This window comes from Bos indicus, chromosome 10, assembly GCF_029378745.1.
Source record: "Bos indicus isolate NIAB-ARS_2022 breed Sahiwal x Tharparkar chromosome 10, NIAB-ARS_B.indTharparkar_mat_pri_1.0, whole genome shotgun sequence".
In the NCBI taxonomy this organism is placed as follows: domain Eukaryota; kingdom Metazoa; phylum Chordata; class Mammalia; order Artiodactyla; family Bovidae; genus Bos; species Bos indicus.
The window spans coordinates 9,205,001-9,219,436 of NC_091769.1; the positions used below are offsets into that span (position 1 = coordinate 9,205,001).

Genomic DNA, 14,436 nt, shown 5'->3' on the forward strand with positions numbered 1-14,436 from the left:
AAGGCACCTTTCCCCTACACTGACACTGATGTTTACTAAAGTCACTTGCTGTCTCCCTCTTAATTTCCCACAGACTTCTAAAGAGCTAGAACTGAGGGCCATTAGAAACAATCTATTACATGTTACAGTCTTCTTATTTCACAGATGACAATCTGAATGGAACTCAAAATTTAAGCACTATCTTAAATTTACAAGATAACTTTGGCAAGGCACATACTTAGTGAAGCATGGACGCCAAGATCTTCAGTGAAAATATGAAATGAGTTTCTGAAACCGTGTACTTTTTTAAAAAAAAACTTACTAGGAAAACTTTCAAACATAAACAAAAGCAGAGAGAATAACATAAAGAACAAAGTGCTCATCACTAACTTTCAAAAAACTATCAGTATTTGCCCAATCTTGTTTAATCTTTTGTTCTACTTCAAATGTCAGATGATACAGTAATTTCATCAGTAAACAGTTTGGTTTGTATATCTAACAGATAAAGACTTGTCAAGAAAACTTACAATACTATTATCACACCTAAAAGAAAAAAAAACTTGCCCAATTTCATGTAAAATACAGTGTTCACATTTCCTTGACTGTCGGATATATATTTATATGTCTTCTTAGAGTTGGTTTGCTTCAGTCAGGATTCAAACAAGACACATAAGTTACATTTTGTTTGTATCTAACCTAAATTATGCATGTTAAAGAACACAGTAAAAATCTGTTTTGTTATCTTTTTTAGCAGAAGTGTATAGTAGACCTTTAGTAATAATTTAGAATTTAGGGGAGATATTTATATATTCAGTAATGTGGAACAGCCGCAAATGTAGAGAAATAACCCATATTGATAGGCCTATAAAAGCTGTCTGTAATTATATTCCTGAATGATTTGAATAACAGTATATCTGATATATTCTAAGATAAGTGGCTTTTACTTTTCTTTGATATTAGGGTCATAGACTGTACTTATATATTTTTACTCCATGTTCTCCTCTCTCTGGTAATAAATTAATTTCTTAGTGTTAGTTTGGTGTGTGCCTGAAAGCTAAATTCATTTTCTTTTCCTGTGAAGAGAAACAAAGTTTCTCTAAGTATCACAGTAAGATTTTTCATGTTTAGGGAAAGTTTTTCATGTTAAAAGACTTAATACTATTAAATAACACTTAATGGAATGGAAAATCAATTTTCCATACCATGCCTTGTCCTATGTTCAGAAAATTTTTGGCAAGCTTTTAAAGAGGAACAGAGGTAATAGAAGTTAACGTGATTGATACATAATTAAATAATAATTAAAACATGACTAGCCAATGCATAATAACCTAAGATATCTTAAAGCTTAAAAAATATTTTTCACTGTAGATATCACAATTCAACACAGGCAACAAAATTCACAACATGGCAGTTGACAGTAATACAATATTCAATCAATTTCAAATGTGGAAAATTGCCAAGAAAGATTAAATTCTTTTTAAATAACTGGCACTCTAAAACCTTTTATTTCCGAGTGTAGTACATATAATGGTAATTAATGAAAACTAAAAACAATAATCTTAGGAAAAAAGTCTCAAGTGAACTGCCTTAGCTCTAAAGATGGAACCCCCAGCAAGGAGAGGAATTACTCACCATAGAGTAACAGGAAGGCCCAGGCCTTCTTTACCATCACGTCTTTAATCCTTCTGCTTCTTACAAATTTATACATATATTTTCTTTGTTTTGGTGGTAACCTTTTTTTCTGTTTTGCCATAAAAACTACGGTTAGCACTTGATATAGTGGGTTTTTCACTGTGGAGAATTCAAGACTTAAGATTGCCATATATTTGTTTAAGGCAAATAAAAAATATTTTTATAATAAAAAACCTACAGCTAAAATTGATAACAATATCTTTTTTAAAAGCAGCTCCTTTTAATAATCTAGGACAGGGAGAGATGATAATGGTCTGTTACTAACTATGAGACTTCTGAATTAATACAGAAATAAAAAGATAAAGCAGTAATACAGCTTAAAGACTAAAAATTAAAGCAACTCATATGCAGAAGAGAATTAAATAAAAGAATAAGATGGGACATGGCTGGGCAATGGAAGCACAAAATACTGTCAGACTTTAATTAAAAAATGTTTTCCATTTAAGCAGACCCAGGCCAGTGATTTTTCATTATTTTTACCACAGTTCCATGACTACTGACATTTTCATCAGAACAAATAAAGGATTTTTCCCAAATTTAAAATGACAAAATTATTTTTAATTTTAACTTATAATTTCTTCCGTCTTTAAAGTCAAGGAAATTTTTGATCTGAGCTGGATTTGTCTCTTAGCCTGAGGCTTGATTAAGTTTTTAAAATATAAAAAACACATATTTAAAAAAATAAGAGTTTTTCCAGCATATCAGAAAACAATCTTTACCACAGACATGTTATCATTTGTATGGGAATGAGGCTATGTATTCGTGAAATATCTAGCATACAACTTAGTAAGACCCTTGTACAAAAACTCTGGAAGCAATCTGTCCTTGTAGACAAACTAGAAGAAAGCCAGCACTCTGGCGGTAGAAGACAGCAGATTGGAAAACAAAATTAAAATGCCCTGCTGCTGCTGCTAAGTCGCTTCAGTCGTGTCCGACTCTGTGTGACCCCATGGACTGCAGCCCACCAGGCTCCTCCGTCCATGGGATTTTCCAGGCAAGAGTACTGCAGTGGGTTGCCACTGCCTTCTCGGTAAAATGCCCTAGCCCAGTATCAATTTAAAAAAAGTGAAAGGTCTAGCTAAGATCTAAGTCCACTTTTGAGAAATGGAGATCAAATTCAGTTACAACTGTCCATCATTATGATGCGATTATCTGAGTAATTCCACAGGCTGTTTTAGCAAATTCAGACTGAGAAATTCAGGTTCTGCATCATGAATTATGGCTTGTTTTTTCATGTTGTTTTAAAACTGACAAAGTGACTTCGGTGCCAAAAGCAGGTCCGATAGGTACTCTTGATTTTCCGATTAATTTCCTATAATATAAACTGGGTCAGGATCTCATTCCCAACCATGGATAGCTGTAACTCAAGTAGTTGCCAATCTCTGTCAACAGCAGAAGCTGTAGGCCTACTTGCCAGTTTTCCTATATTCCTTTCAGAGGAAGTTGCACAGAACTAATGATAAACACGAACTTCAGGTAGTAAACTTGGTTCATGTACTAAAAAAAAAAAAGCCTTTTCCTTGCGTCATTCTGCCTGTTCAAGGGCATTACATACAGGTTTTCTATTTCTTACTTTCAGCCTGTAAATCCTGGAAGGGGTTGGTTTAGTCCATAAGTCATGTCTCACTCTTGCAATCCCATGGACTGTAGCCCACCAGGCTCTTCTGTCCATGGGATTTTCCAGGCAAGAATACTGGAGTGGATTGCATTCCCCTCACCAGGGGATCTTCCTGACCCGGAGATCAAATCTGGGTCTACTGCAGTGCAGGCAGGTTCTTTACCGACTGAGCCAATGGGAAGTCCTGAAGGGGTTGGGGGGGCCCTTAGTTAAGTAGCTTCATATTGATAAAACAATGCCACCTTTTGGCTGCTCATAGGAAAATTCCATGCTGACTACCCATAATAATATGCACAAAACTCAGGTTAATGCTGCTGATGCTGTCTTTACTGGACACTGTGAGAATCTATTTCTTCACCTCATGCAAAGAGTTGACTCATTGGAAAAGACTCTGATGCTGGGAGGGATTGGGGGCAGGAGGAGAAGGGGACGACAGAGGATGAGATGGCTGGATGGCATCACTGACTCGATGGACATGAGTCTCAGTGAACTCCACGAGTTGGTGATGGACAGGGAGGCCTGGCGTGCTGCGATTCATGGGGACGCAAAGAGTCGGACATGACTGAGCAACTGATCTGATCTGATTTCTTCATTAAGTGATTTAGTGACGGTCCACAGTGTCACTTCAAGAAAGTAGAGGTGAACAGCCATGTACTCAAAATTATCCATCTACTTTTTGTTAGAGGGATGGTAGTTCAGATATTTAAATTCTAAACTGTGTTAAATGTCAAAACTCCTGCTAGATTTTAAGCTACTACTGAAACAGGTGGCACTATGGAGTTTAGCTAATATAAAATAACCGTGTTTATGTATATAGTCATAGAAATCCGGACAACCTCCATTTGTAGAAATATCCCAAAGGGCAAACTATGTTACAAAATGAAAATACTTAGTATACTGAAGTTACTTAATTTTGAGGAAATTTTTATTTTGTTTTGCTCTTACTCAACTGGAAACTCCCTAAGGTTTGGAACACAGCCTTGTATACAACTACATCTTTGGCTCCTCCTCATATTCCGCCCTGAATAAATACTTGTTGAATGAAAAAAAACACACTCACCTGGCATATGTAGTATGGAATCTGGTCTCATTTAAAGACAGATCTGGACTTTGTTCTAGGTCTTGAGAGGTAGCCTCTAAAGACTTGGAATTTCCAGAGTGATGGAGTGCCTTGATTATTCCTAGTGGGCCCCTAGAAAGCTTGGCGAAGCAGATAACCCAAGATGGAAGCTGATCACATCAGAAAGACCAACCATATGAATGTAGAGGGTTGGAGCTCCAGGCTGCTGATATCAGACTGACTTGGAGGGAAAGACTAGAGAGTGAGTTCAGCCATGAGGCAATTGATTCAGTCAACATTGCTTATGTCGTAAAGCCTCAATAAAAACTATATATCTAAGCTTGGGGAGCTACGCTGGTTGGCAGTACTCCTGGATATACTACCAACTCCAACACAAGGAGAATAAAGCTTTGAGTTTGGGACACAACCAGAATCTCCTCCATAGATTCCTTCCTTTGGCTGATGCTAATTTTCTCCTATTGTTACTTACAGGTGGCACTAGTGGTAAAGAACCCACCTGCCAATGCAGGAGACAGAGAGACACGGGTTTGATCCTTGGGTCGGGAAGATACCCTGGAGGAGAGCATGGCAACCCACTCCAGTATTTCTGCCTTGAGAATCCCACATACAGAGACTGGTGTGCTATGGTCCATGCGGTTGCAAAGAGTCAGACATGACTGATGTGATTGAGCATGAGCATGCCACAGTAAAACTGTAACCCTAAACATAGGGTTTACCTGACTTGTGTGAATTGATCTAGAAAATCATACTTAAGAGTAGTTTCAGAAAACCCTTCAACTTGCAGCTGCCTCAGCAGTCTTGGACACACTTACCAGTCTGAAGGACTCTGCATAACATCATGTGCTTAGTCGCTCAGTTGTGTCTGACTCTTCGAGATCCCATGGACTGTAGCCTGCCAGGCTCCTCTGTCCACAGGATTTTCCAGGCAGGAATACTGGAGTGGGTTGCCATTTCCTTCCCCAGAGTATCTTTCTCACCCAGGGATCAAACAAACATCTCTTACAGTCTCCTGCTTTGGCAGGCGGATTGTGGATTCTTTACCACCATGCCACATGGGAAGCCTGTAACATGAAGTTGGGCTAACTCCAAATAACATATTGTATCAAACTGACGTTTCCTTTTTGCAACCCTGGTTTCTCTTTCATGGACTGTTCTTGGAATTACTTACTACTCCTTAATATATTACCGCTGTCCTTTATAAAGATTGCTTTTCTTAATGAACCTTCCCACAGCCTCCTAAGTTAAATTCCACTTAGGGACTGTGATCCATGAGGATCAAACTGGTTATATTACAGCAGCTAAGTCAGCGCTTCCTCACTAATGTACCACAAATGGGTCAGAGGTATGCTGTGCTACTGCCTCTGCCATTAACCTCAGAAATGTCAGGTGTTACCTGTGCAACTGGAGCTCCAGGCAAGGGTACCTCCCATCTGCAGCATCTCTGTTTACTCCAGAGCACAACACAAATATTGTGTGTGTGTTATTCACTCAGGCGTGTCCGACTCTTTGCTACCCCAAGGACTATAGCCTGCCAGGCTCCTCTGTCCATGGAATTATCCAGGTAAGAATACTGGAGTGGGTAACCATTCCCTTCTTCAGGGGATCTTCCAGACTTAGGGATCGAACCCAGGTGTCTGGCAAATTCTTTACTATCTGAGCCACCTATTATCACTTTTCTATATGTACCGAGATATAAGAAAGAAATCATTACTATAATTTTCTCATGATAGTATGTCACCAACATTCTCCAGCATCACAGACTTGGTTATTCCACCTCTACGTTATGCTTTAGCCACATTAAACAAATGTTTCTCCAATTTTCTAACATTTCTAATAACCTAGGTAAACAATTCATACTTGTGCTGTGCTCTGCTTAGTCGCTCAGTTGTGCCCGACTCTCGGTGACCCGATAGAGTGTAGCCCACCAGGCTCATCTATCCATGGGGACTCTCCAGGCAAGAATACTGGAGTGGGTTGCTATCCCTCTTCCCATGCCAGGGATCGAACCCAAGTCTCCTGCATTGCAGGCGGATTCTTTACTGTCTGAGTCACCAGGAATAATTCATTCTTATTTCACATTTACTCTTAACATGCAAATTTTATCCCTCCTCTTCTTTTCTCATCCTTTCCAGAGGACTAATATTCTGAGGATTGCCAATACTGAATTTTGGGGCTCTAGGGTATAAGAATTTAGAAACTCTTAGCCTATCATCGGAGAAGGCAATGGCACCCCACTCCAGTACTCTTGCCTGGAAAATCCCATGGGCGGAGGAGCCTGGAAGGCTGCAGTCCATGGGGTTGCTAAGAGTTGGGCACGACAGAGTGACTTCACTTTCACTTTTCACTTTCATGCATTGGAGAAGGAAATGGCAACCCACTCCAGTGTTCTTGCCTGGAGAATCCCAGGGACGGGGGAGCCTGGTGGGCTGCCGTCTATGGGGTCGCACAGAGTCGGACACGACTGAAGCAACTTAGCAGCAGCAGCAGCAGCCTATCAATAATATAGTAAAAAAAAAAAACAAAAAACTTTTCTACTAATTCACTAAAAATTCAGTTTCTTTACTGATATACTCTCAGTTCAGTCGCTCAATTGTTTCTGACTCTTTGTGACCGCACAGACTGCAGCACGCCAGGCCTCACCGTCCATCACTAACTCCCGGAGTTACCCAAACTCACGTCCACTGAGTCGGTGATGCCATCTAACCATCCTCTGTTGTCCCCTTTTCCTCCCACCTTCAATCTTTCCTAGCATCAGGGTCTTTTCAAATGAGTCAGTTCTTCGCATCAAGTGGCCAAAGTATTGGAGTTTTAGCTTCAACATCAGTCTTTCCAATGAATATTTAGGACTAACATCCTTTAGGATGGACTGGTTGGATCTCCTTGCAGTCCAAGGGACTCTCAAGAATCTTCTCTAACACCACAGTTCAAAATCAATTCTTTGGTGCTCAGCTTTCTTTATACTCCAACTCTCACATCCATTCATGACTACTAAAAAAACCATAGCTTTGACTAGATGGACCTTTGATGACCAAGTAATGTCTCTGCTTTTAATATGCTATTTAGGTTGATCATAACTTTTCTTCCAAGGAGCAAGCATCTTTTAATTTCATGGCTGCAATCACCATCTGCAGTGATTTTGGAGCCCCCCAAAATAAAGTCTCTCATTGTTTCCCCATCTATTTGCCATTAAGAGATGGGACCAGATGACATGATCTTAGTTTTCTGAATGTTGAGTTTTAAGCCAACTTTTTCACTCTCCTCTTTTACTTTCATCAAGAGGCTTTTTAGTTCTTCTTTGCTTTCTGCCATAAGGGTGGTGGTCATCTGCATATCTGAGGTTATTGATACTTCTCCCGGCAATCTTGATTCCAGCTTGTGCTTCATCCAGTAGAGCATTTCTCACGATTTTCTCTGCATAGAAGTTAAATAAGCAGGGTGACAATATACAGCCTTGATGTACTCCTTTTCCTATATGGAACCAGTCTATTATTACATGTTTAGTTCTAACTGTTGTTTCTTGACCTGCATACAGATTTCTCAGGAGGCAGATCAGGTGGTCTGGTATTCCCATCTCTTTCAGAATTTTCCACAGTTTCTTGTGATCCACACAGTCAAAGGCTTTGGCATAGTCAATAAAGCAGAAATAGATGTTTTTCTAGAACTCTTTTGCTTTTTCGATGATCCAGCAGATATTGGCAATTAGATCACTGGTTCCTTTGCCTTTTCTAAATCCAGCTTGAACATCTCGAAGTTCATGGTTCACATACTGTTGAAGCCTGGCTTGAAGAATTTTGATCATTATTTTGCTAGCGTGTGAGAGGAGTGCAATTGTGTGGTAGTCTGAGTATTCTTTGGCACTGCCTTTCTTTGGAATTGGAATGAAAACTGACCTTTTCCAGTCCTGTGGCCACTGCTGAGTTTTCCAAATTTGCTGGCATAGTGAGTGCAGCACTTTCACAGCATCATCTTTTAGGATTTGAAATAGCTCAACTGCAATTCCATCACCTCCACTAGCTTTGTTTGTAGTGATGCTTCCTAAGGCCCACTTGACTTCACACTGCAGGATGTCTGGCTCTAGGTGAGTGATCACACCATCGTGATTATCTGAAATACTCTAGCAAGCACTAAAATGTTCCTTTTTGGCCATCTCTGGGCCAACTACCAATTAGTCTCATGGAAGACTGAAATAAATACTTTGTTTATACACAATCTTTACTAGTTCAGCTGGTAAAGAATCCGCCTGCAATACGGCAGAAGCTGGTTTGATTCTTGGGTTGGGAAGATCTGCTGGAGAAAGGAAAGTCTACCCACTTCAGTATTCTGGTCTGGAGAATTCCATGGACTGGACAGTCCTTGGGGTCGCAAGAGTTGGACATGACTGATTGACTTTCACTTTAGTGTGAAAAAGGAACTGTTTGGATTTCATTGTAAATATTTTGGTAATTTCAAAAAATAAAACTTATCCATATTGTACTAAGCCTGCTTAGTACAATAAGAAAATAAAAACTCACTGAAATAAAAATCACCTATGACAGAGAATATGATGATCTACATGGCCTTCTAGAACTAACACCAAAAAAAGATTCCCTTTTCATCATAGTGTACTGGAATGCCAAAGTAGGAAGTCAAGAGATACCTGGAGTAACAGGCAGGTTTGGCTTTGGAGTACAAAATGAAGCAGGGCAAAGGCTAACAGAGTTTTGCCAAGAGAATGCACTGCTGCTGCTGCTAAGTGGCTTCAGTTGTATCCGACTCTGTGCGACCCCATAGACGGCAGCCCACCAGGCTCCCCCGTCCCTGGGATTCTCCAGGCAAGAACACTGGAGTGAGTTGCCATTTCCTTCTCCAACGCATGAAAGTGAAAAGTCAAAGTGAAGCTGCTCAGTCCTGTCTGACTCCTAGCGACCCCATGCACAGCAGCCTACCAGGCTCCTCCGTTCATGGGATTTTCCAGGCAAGAGTACTGGAGTGGGGTGCCATAATGCACTGGTCATAGCAATTACCCTCTTCCAACAACACAAGAGACCACTCTACACGCAGACAACACCAGACAGGCAATACCAAAATAATATTTTATATATTCTTTGTAGCTGAAGATGGAGAAGCTCTATATGGTTAGCAAAAAGAAGACCAGGAGCTGACTGTGGCTCAGATCATAAATTCCTTATTGCAAAATGAAGAAAGTAGAGAAAACCACTAGACCCTAGGTATGACCTACATTAAATCACTTATGATTATACACTGGAAGTGACAAAGAGATTCAGGGGATTAAATGTGATAAACAGAGTGCCTGAAGAACCTTGGACGGAGGTTCATGACATTGTACAGGAGGCAGTGATCAAGACCATCCCCAAGAGAAAGAAATGTAAAAAGGCAAAATGGTTGTCTGAGGAGGCCTTACAAATCGCTGAGAAAAGAACAGAAGCGAAAGGCAAAGAGTAAAAGATATACCCATCTGAATGCAGATTTCTAAAGAATAGCAAGGGGAAACAGGAAAGCCTTCCTCAGTGATCAATGCAAAGAAACAGAGGAAAACAACAGAATGGGAAAGACTAGAGATCTCTTCAAGAAAATCAGAGATACCACTGGAACATTTCATGCGAAGATTGGCATAATAAAGGACAGAAGTAGTATGGACCTAACAGAAGCAGAATATATTAAGAAAATGTGGCAAGAATACACAGAAGACCGATACAAAAAAAGACCTTAATGACCTAGATGAAAGTGAAAGAGGAGTGTGAAAAAGTTGGCTTAAAACTCAACATTCAGAAAACTAAGATCATGGCTTCTAGTCCCATCACTTCACGGCAAATAGATGGGAAACAATGAAAACAGTGAGAGTTTTTATTTTCTTGGGCTCCAAAATCACTCCAGATGGTGCAGCCATGAAATTAAAAGACACATGCTCCTTGGAAGAAAAGCTATGACCAACCTAAACAGCATATTAAAAAGCAGAGACATCACTGTGCTGACAAAGGTCCGTCTAGTCAAGGCTATGGTTTTTCCAGTAGTCATGTATGGATGTGAGAACTGGACCATAAAGAAAGCTGAGCGCCGAAGAATTGATGCTTTTGAACTGTGGCCTTGGAGAAGACTCTGGAGAGTCCCTTGGACTGTAAGGAGAATCGAACCAGTCTATCCTAAAGGAAATCAGTCCTGAATATTCATTGGGAGGATTAATGCTGAAGCTGAAACTCTAATACTTTGGCCACCTGATGCGAAGAATGATCTCATTTGAAAAGACCCTTATGCTGGGAAAGATTGAAGGTGGAAGGAGATGGGGATGACAGAGGATGAGATAGTTGGATGGCATCACAGACCTGATGGATGTGAGTTTGAGCAAGTTCTGGGAGTTGGTGATGGACAGGGAAGCTTGGTGTGCTGCAGTCTGTGGGGTTGCAAAGAGTCAGACATGACTGAGCTACTGAACTGAACTGATGAAACAGAAGTCACCATATATGCTAAAAAGTGTTTCATCCATTTATTTCCACAAACACTCAAATCATCCCAGTATAATTAATTGGTTTGTTTCAAAATTCCACAGATTCATAGAATGCTAGAATTAAAAGGAAACACGGAGATCTACTTTGCTTTTATTTTAGAGGTGAGAAAACCAAATTACTTGCTTAATATAATTACTGATGTTGATTCAGAAAGACAAACATTAGGTGTCAATAAAATGGCGTCCTAGTCATTCATATACATGCTTACCATGCCTATTACAAAATGACTGCTTTTTGGGTTTTATATATATATATATATACATATTACTCCTTGCCTAGAGAAACTCTGGAAAATACTACATATAATAGCATTTTCTTCTTTCATTCTCCTTACATTTAAAAAAGAGTGTGAGCACAGAATTTTATAAAGCTGAGGTAAAATACATAATATTTTATATTGTTTCATCACTTAATTTTATGCCACACTTTTTATCTCATTCAAAGATTTATAAAACCATTTTTATTAAGACTATACAACATCCTTTAATCTGACTCTGCCATGCTTGATGCAACCATCATCCTCCTATCACCAGGCACTGTGCTTGTAACTAACCATGCACATAAATCTTTGTATTTCTCATTATTTCCTTCGAAGAAAACCTACACACAAGATTACTGGGTTTCCCTTGTGGCTCGGTAAAGAATCCATCTGCAATGCAGGAGACCTGGGTTCAATCTCTGGGTCAGGAAGATCCCCTGGAAAAGGGAATGGCTACCCACTCCAGAATTCTTGCCTGAAGAATTCCTTGGAGAGAGGAGCTGGTGGGCTACAGTCCATAGGACTGCAAAGAGTCGGACATGAATGACTGGCTAACACTTTCACAAGATTACTGTGTCAAACAATACGCATATTTTGATGATTCTATACACAGATGCCCAAATTGTCATATCCAGAATGACGGTTTAGACCGACATCAGTGGAGAAGTGTATAACGCCTGTTTCACGGAGTCCCTCATCCGTTTTCTGGATGAATCCAGGGAAGATTCAGCCAATAAAGATTATACCACGTTCCCCACAACTTTCACCCATCTTGCTGGACATTCATAACGCGAAAACCTGTTTAAAAATCACCCGGTCCTAGAACACTTTTCGTATCAGTACAAAGTAGTCTTTCATGGGTGGGGGGCGGGGCCCTGCATTGCAAGGTTTTAAAATACTCAATTTCCCAGGAATAACTACCAGAAAAACCATTCAATGTTTTGGAAAATCATGTTACACCACAACTCATGGCATTTGGGTTGCTAATACAATCATATAGTTTATCAGTTTGCATTTAGAGTTGCCAGCATCATTTCACTACTTCACTACATTTCTAATGTAGTCATGGTCAAACATTTATCAAGCACTGTACTATTTATTAGGAAGTACTTTTTTCTATTGAATCGGGGTAACATGTTGATTTTTAAATTAAGGATGTACTCATCCATGAATTTTATTTTAGGATTCAAGAGACCCTTGCATTTGTTGAGGTCCCATACCATTATTGGGGTTTTTAATTTTTGAGGACTAGTCTTTGAGTATTTCCTTTGATGTCTTTAGTCTATTTCTTTCTAAATTTGTACACCTAATGAGAAAACTTACACTTTGCTTGATTCAGCTTTCTAAAGCACTGTTTCGAGGGCTGAACATGAGATCAGGAGCCATGATATTGTATCAGAACACTCAATTTATTTCCATAGGTTCTACTTCTCAAGGCTCTACTTTTCTCTTTGTTTAAAGTTCTATTGGTTTCTTTATTGGTTTGTTGCTGGTGAATTTCTGATTGCCATTCTTGTTACGATTACTTGGTTGACCATTTTGTTAGCTTTTGGGGATGAAGGCTGTGATCCTGCTTCACTTGGTAGTTCTTTATTTTTTTGGCATACTCTTTGAATAGAGTGCTTTTCTTTTCCTTTGAAGAGGCCATCTCAATAAATATTTTCTTTAGTAAAAAGATGAGTCCTTCAATTACTTTGTGATAAGTGAAAATTTACTACAAGCTTTTCTAATCTCAACTGCATTCTTCTTACAGTTAATAAAGTGTGAGTCTACTCAGGGTCCCTTATCACGTATTATACCACTTCCAAAAATATTAGCTAATATTTATTGAGTGATGACAATGTGCCAGTCAGTGTTCTAAGGGCTTCACATTTATTATCTCATTAATCTGGCAAGAACCTGTGAAGTAGATATTATCTTTATAGGAAACTTGGGTGCAGAGAAGCTACTTACTAATTTGTCCAAGGTCACATAGCTAGTAAGTGGCAAGGCAGGGATTTGGTTTTTGGTCATCTGATATCAAACCCAAGTTATTCATCTACCACCTTATTGCCTCCCAAGTTTTTAGGGTGCTTCCTTCGCCTCAAAAACTTACTGTGCTTCACTATAGATTTTTTCATGACCGCTTTCTCTTTACAGCTTCCTACAGATGCTTAATACATATTTATTACTTAAATAATTATCCGCTTTCCCCTCATCACTTCTAATGTGCCTTGTGCTTTTAGCAACAAGGACAAACTGAAGTCCCAAATGCTGCTTTACTCACTTCTGAGTGATGAGAGAATCATGTTCTACAAACTGAAAAACAACATGATACACTTAAGAGTTTTCGCCTGTATTTTCTGAGTTGACCGATGCTAAAGGGAAATGCACGGCGCTCTTTTGGGTGTTTCGATGCACAGCCCTGATACCACATTTGCTTTGAAGAGGAGATTTGTTGGTAGCACTGTACAAGAATTAGGTGCTTTTCTCTCTTATCTCTGGCAGAAGCAGTTCTGTGTTTCCAGGCAGCTCAAATCACCACTCATGTACCCTGCTAGCCCTGGCAACCACTGACACAGCAGATCTTTTCAAGCTACCCGTGTGCCCATCAGAACTTGCTGTGCTACTGCTTAGTGTGTCAGATTCCCGACAACAAATTAATAGGAGGCCAAGCATATCAACAGATTACACATTTTAGGTAGCACGCCTGATTTAGAGTGAAAGGTTAGTAGATATAACATGCTAACAGAAAAAGTTACTGTAGTTTCAGATACTGTGACAGGCTGATGGCTTTGGCATTATTTTGAGATAGGGAAGCTTCTTGCCTCGCTGCCAAGTCAGTCCCCCAAAAAAATATTAAAGAATTTTCTTAGAGACATTAAGGCATGTACATATATAATGCAAATACATAAAAAGATAATGTAAAAAGAAATACAATCTTGAGTTTTTAAATAAAAACAGGCAGTTTTAGTAGCCTATGGTAAAGGAATAACGTGGTAGGTGTAGAATAATGATGAGAATGGGAGTCTCTTCATATAGAAAACAATTCTTCAAGACAGAATCTATGTATATAAACTAATTCAATGTGGCAAAGAACTTTCATAAGTTAGAGATATATAACAGTACCAGAGAAAAATGTACACATGGTAAGTAAGTGTGGATAACAAGGAGAAATTGAGACAACAATGGTTTGGATAGAGCTAATTAAAAATATATTTACAAAATTATGCTGTATGATGCAGGGAGCTCAATCTGGTGCTCTGTGATGACCTAGAGGGGTGGGATGGGTTGGGAGGTGGGAGGGAGCTTCAAGAGGGAGGGG

At 39.4% G+C, this 14,436-nt stretch overlaps 1 protein-coding gene across 2 annotated transcripts in view; it reads right to left on the bottom strand.

Annotated features, from left to right (window-relative positions):
- AP3B1 (adaptor related protein complex 3 subunit beta 1) overlaps nucleotides 1-14,436 on the bottom strand; it is a 236,805-nt gene that overhangs the window by 60,289 nt on the left and 162,080 nt on the right. The gene's annotated exons all lie outside the window — the stretch shown is intronic.